This window comes from Dinoponera quadriceps, unplaced genomic scaffold, assembly GCF_001313825.1.
Source record: "Dinoponera quadriceps isolate SergipeBrazil2010 unplaced genomic scaffold, ASM131382v1 scaffold5809, whole genome shotgun sequence".
In the NCBI taxonomy this organism is placed as follows: domain Eukaryota; kingdom Metazoa; phylum Arthropoda; class Insecta; order Hymenoptera; family Formicidae; genus Dinoponera; species Dinoponera quadriceps.
Window position 1 is genome coordinate 345,763 of NW_014559826.1, and position 6,000 is coordinate 351,762.

The window sequence follows — 6,000 nt, forward strand, 5'->3', positions numbered from 1 at the left end:
GTTCGCTTCTCACCGGCGGAGTGTCTCGTCTGATCTCTCTCGTTAAAAGATCCGTAATGGGATCGTGATCGTTGCGCGAGAAGTACAGGTCGGCGAACGTGTGCGGCTGAAGAAGGGGCGCACATAAGTCAGCCCCGGCGGTCGCGGCTGACAGTTTTATGAGAGTTTGATAGTCTTCGCCGTTCGTTCCTCTCCTCCGCGACGAAAGGACAGGATGTCTAGACGAGAGAAAGAGCGGCCTAGAGCAGGAAAGAAAGGCGTAAAGAGAGAGAGAAAAAAAGAGAGAGACACGCACACTACGCACCGCACTCTTTATTGTCCCATAAATTCAAACCTGTTGCCTGTAGTCGAGAAAGACGAGGAAAAGGAGAGTGTGCACGAGGTGGAATCCTCTCCCAATCGCGATTTGATTGACGCCCCCGTTATCGCCCGTACGGCGAGCCCGAACGCAACTCGTAACTTACTGAACCGACTGAGCCGGCCGAGAGGAGAGGCTTCGGAGTTGGCGGCTCCGAGCAGAAGCATGTGTGACGTAGTAGCCAGTTGGTCAAACGGGGGGCACTTCGGGATAGCGACGTGGCGGCGGAGGGGACGACTGAGGAGGCGGAGCTCTCTCTCTCTTTGCTTCTCGCGGATAAGATTTTCAACGAGTTCCTTTGCGTTTCGCCAAATTTCCCTCAACCACGCGTTGTATTTCTCGCCGAAATTTTCACTCCGCGCGCCACAAATTTCCCCCTCGTCATTATATCACGTATTATCCCCGTTGAAATTTCTACTCTCTCTCTCTCTCTCTCTCGCGAATATGAGACACACTTGTCTCTCGTATTTATTTAACACGTGCGATCGCAAAGCCACTGATCCGCCCGTCATCCTCGTCTCCCATTGCCATTGGATTTCCCGGTTCGCGCGCATCGCTCTCTCGATTTCACGGCGCTAATCATTTCGAGAATAGGAACAAGCGTTTTGAATAGAGAGCCGATAGTGTGGCAGTTGCTCGCCAGATGTGGTGAGTGCGGCCGTTCCCGTTGAATTGTGGCGCGCGCCCGCCCTCGGCCGTCCTACCCTTTCCTCTTCTCCTCCCCACCATCTAATCGTCTTCCCCCTCCGCTCCAGACGAAACTGGCTATCTCTTCCACTTTGAGTCGTCGCATCTGTGTACGTACGTACTGCCGCCACCGGTGTCCCCCCCCCCCCCCCNACCATTTCCATGGACATTCGCCACTTCAGAGAGTTCGCCTAGTTTGTCCTATATCTACATCATTCTAATAAAGCTAATGATACCTGGGTACCCCGGGTGCCCGGATACTCTCGCTCACTACCCGAAATACGCGGCTGATACCCGGGTACCCGGCGGGTACTGCTACCGTGATCACCTGAATACCCGTGTTACCTCTATCATTTATACGACTAATATTTCCGTGCGTGCGCGCGTAAATAAATACGTGTGTACTGAAATTTGTCGGTCTTTAGATAGGCCGCTTGCAGACTAGAGAATTATTGTTGCTCGTTGTCGTGGGGTAAATAAGTTAGGACTTGGCAGATAGAGGTGTGCGAAATGTACACACGGCGAAGTATCATGCGTCCGATGGCTTTTCTAACGTTACAGTTAGTTCTAGCGAGCATTCTAGTCCAACCGCTCGGCTCTTTTCTCCTTCCGAGTCCGCGACGAGCGGACGTGTTTGCGGATTTGCGTGTGTGTTAATTCGAGTGACCGAATGCGTTTTGCAGATTTGTGTCAGCGAAACGGCCGTATAGCAGTCTCGGAACCGCGCCTTGGTAACTATTCAATTCTTTGCGCAAGAAATTTGTGATATTTCGAGTAGCAGATGAGTACCCGAGTAATTGTTTAGTCCAAATCATATCTTCGGTCTTGTATTCTTCTTTCACACGATTCATGAAGAAATGCGACCCGGCCAAACGCGAAACGAGCTGAAACGTTATTTCGCCGATTTTCAATGAGAAAACACATTTCTTCGTTTTCACGTTCGCAAAACTGTTTATTTACAAATGGGAGACTAGCTTGCAGCGTGCTCTTTCTTCGCCTCTTCCTGATTTATTATGATACTACAAGCTCGTTTTATTTATAATTTTACTTCGATACCTTCATATTTTGTGACTTAACGATTCTGTCTTATTCTCTTTTATTTTTTAACTTACTCTTCGATTCTCTTCCTTCATCTCCCATTTTCTCCTACTTACAAAGGAAAAATTGGATTGGTATATTTCTGGATATAAAAATACCCACACGCATTCTGATTATAACAAATTTATTTCATCATTTTGTCGTTACGACTAGAAAAATAACAGAGATTAGAAAAAGTTCTATTGTCAGAATTATGTGTAGAAAGCTACGTGAGAGAAAGGCGGCGCATGTAAAAGCTACATAAAATTTTATCACGTATCTCACGCAGATTTGTTTGATAGTCAAATTAACTTTACTCGATTACACGAAAAGATCAACGTAATTGGACTTAATTCAATTGATATCCGATAATGCGGCAAAAAGTGAGATTTTGATCGGCCTATTTCAGTCGATTCGAGAAGTGCATTGTCTCGAGGTCTCATGTCACTCTTCATCGTGGACCCTTCCATTAGAAATTCTAATAAAGCCGTCGCAGGTGTAAAAAACGTATCAAGACCTCCATGAATCATGTGTCGCAAAGCGGAGCCGCCAAGACACGTGTATCTGTTATGCTTTCTCTCGCTAACTTGCGGTATGGTTTATGCACCCCGCCTTTCCGTTCTCTTCCCCCTTTCCACTGCCATAATCTGCCCCACCATCATCCATCCGGTGTCAACGGTTCGACGACTCCGTCGAAGTAATTATTATCATTGGAATTAGGTTGCAATTATACACAAAGAGAATGATTTGAATCATCCGTTCAACTTTCAAAGTAACTCTGAATTAACGATATGACGTCATAAAGAAATTAATTGAATAGTAAGAATTCTAATGTCTGTTCAAGTTGGGCAGTAATGAATCGCTGTATTGCTTTTGCATCAACATCGTGGGTGGATTTATGAGGGGAGGCCTGTGTATAAAATTTAATATAATTAAATTAATTACGTTGTGTGATGGAAAATAAATTTTAAAAATCAGCAAGTTTTATCGAGAAAACCGGCGATTTATATGTACATTAATTTGTATTTTTGGCACATAAATACAAAAGAAACGGTAGAATTGTTTTGTAATAGGAACAAAAGAAAATATCTTCTTAATAGAAAACATAATAGACACTTAATAGAAACATAAATTATATAAATATAACAAACGTGTCACTTCGAAGTAAATAAAATGTGTTTTGTAAGAACACCGCAAAATAGACTTATATCATTTGTAAATTAACAACCGATATGTTAATTTATGTTAACTTATCTCGTCATAATTGTATGTGTTCATTTTGCCCTAAAATTTCGCAACGTTTAGAAGCAAATTTTACGCAAAAGGCAGAGAAAGAATATATTCAATTTGAGGTTCACAGCTAAGATGCGTTGCACAAAAACCAATACGTATCCGCGTGCCGGCCATGATGGATTGTCGGAGCTATGGGAAACTATCTGTCAAGCACAATATCGACCCTCGCTCTCTTCGTCCAACCCCTACAAACTCGGGGTTCACTCTCGTTGCCGCCATCCGTCCTGGGGGTGCGTTCTGCAATGTAGGTTTACCTACACATTGCCATACAAACCTTTCTCACCTCCTGTTTCCATTCTTTGCCCTTCTCTTTTCCATTTCCATCGTCCAAATCTCTGATTATTTCGTGAATAGCCCATCTTCTTTGTAAGTTCTTTGGTTTAGCCGAAAGAATGCCTCCTAATATAACTTATGCAGATTTGTCGCAGTGTTTAAACTCTTAAGGAAAATTAAACTTTAACTTGACATTCACACGCGTGCGCAAAGACACACGAATACATAAATTCATCCATTTTCCTGCAACATGTGTAATTTTCTTTCATTATTTTTTCAATTTATTACTATTTCGTTGTTGTAATTGTTATTCTTATTTGCTACAGAGAAACACTGACAAGAACACTGTATTCATTATTATATTTTTATTAAAATTTCAATCTCTTTAACGATTACATTTAACTTCCTCTTTTTCTCTTACATCATCTATCTTTCACTGATTCTTATCATCTTTTGCAAGTGTGAAGTCCAACTGTACATGTAATTATATAAATAGAAAGGCACTCTTTCTTGCTCTTCAGTTTCAAAATAAAAACAAAAGATGAAAAGAATCAGATGTGTCAGGAACTTTTTCATCGGTGTACATGTTAACATGAACAAATCAGTTTCTTGGCACTTATTGCGCTACGAGCCGCAGTATCTAAACAACGAATAAGAATATTCGAGACCAGTCGTTAAAGTGGTAATAAATAAAATAATAAAGAAATCGATGTGATCAATAAAAAACAAATGTAAATTTATAATTGTGTATTGTATGTCTTTGGACGGAGCACGATAGACATTAATATTTTACATCCTGCCCTATTTTCGCATTGCTGCACCGTTAAGTCCGTTACAATGTGAACTTATTGCCGATTTATAGTCAGGAACGGATGGTAACTTATCATCAGTATTGTTCGAATATTTTTGACCACGCACTCACATACGTAAAGTCTTCAAACCGTCCTACGTTGTAATACAGAGCACAGTACATTCGGACTTAAGAAAAGAGTTATCACTGTATAAAACACTTAAAACGTTAAAAAAAGTAGAATAAAAGGAGGACGTCTGTGCACGCACGCTTTACGTTTTCAGCCATCTTGTTTCGTGTGAACAGCGCAGCTGCATAGCGATTCCCCCACTCTATCTATTCACCCCCTCGGTTCCATCGTTCTAAGCCCCGTCGAATAATTTTAAGTTAGTTTGCGTTTATAACGCACACATACTAGCCAAAAAAAAGACGACTTATACGTATAATGCAATTACATATGTACAAACTGTACAATTGTCTATATAAATGCAAATAACAAAAATCTACATTTGGTTATAAATGTAATTTACAATGTTCCTTGTGGGATATGGACAATTTTCTGTCTGTTCGATCAACCATTTGGTCCCTTTTTTTGAACCTCTTGATAGTTATTAAGAGATAAGTTTGGAAATTGTAAAAATCATAGTGTGATTAAATATAGATTTATTATTTGTGTTTGCATATCTGTGTATAGTATTCTTATGAAATAAGATATTAAGTCTATCTAATATTTAATCTAGCCTACATATAATATTCGTCATCATTAGTCAAATATAGGTAAGTATTTGGCTTGATGAGTCAAAATATTTTTGGCAATGACGTGTGCAATACTTTCAGGCACACTTTGCTTGTGAAATGCGAAGCTATCGACAGGGTGTTCCGAGGAAAATGCGACGCGAACGACCGAGCTTTCGGATACCTGGATAGGACGCTCGCTGTTTAGCTCGTCCAGCCATAAATCATAGTGGTTGCAAGGTCAGCTGCCCCGATCTCGGCCGCCACGGCATTCCCTCTTCACAAACCAGTGTAAAGGACTAACTTTGTCACGAATTCGCTATAATTTCGTTTTTTTAAGTAAATTTTTGGATGAATGTGTGAATTACAATATCGTAACATCAATGTAAGCGTACCAAGCTTGTGCTTATAACTAGGCTTACCATTATCACAATGTTGATTACGTATTTCTTTGATTTATCTTTGGAATATCAACGAGTAGGTGGAAGGGATATACTACTTTAGAAAGAATATAAAATCTGAAGATTAATGTTAAAGAAAAAGGGAGGAAACAGAATCAAAATATATTTTCTTGTACGTCGCTAATGCGTTGATATATGTTGATTGATTGGTAAATATTACTAATCGAATACTTTAAATATATGAACGTACTTTTAATTTAATTTTAAATATATATAAATATATATATTTATAATTTAAATATATATGTTTATAAATATCTTTAATATATTAAAATTATAAAATTATTACAAATTTGTACATATATATATATATATATATATATATA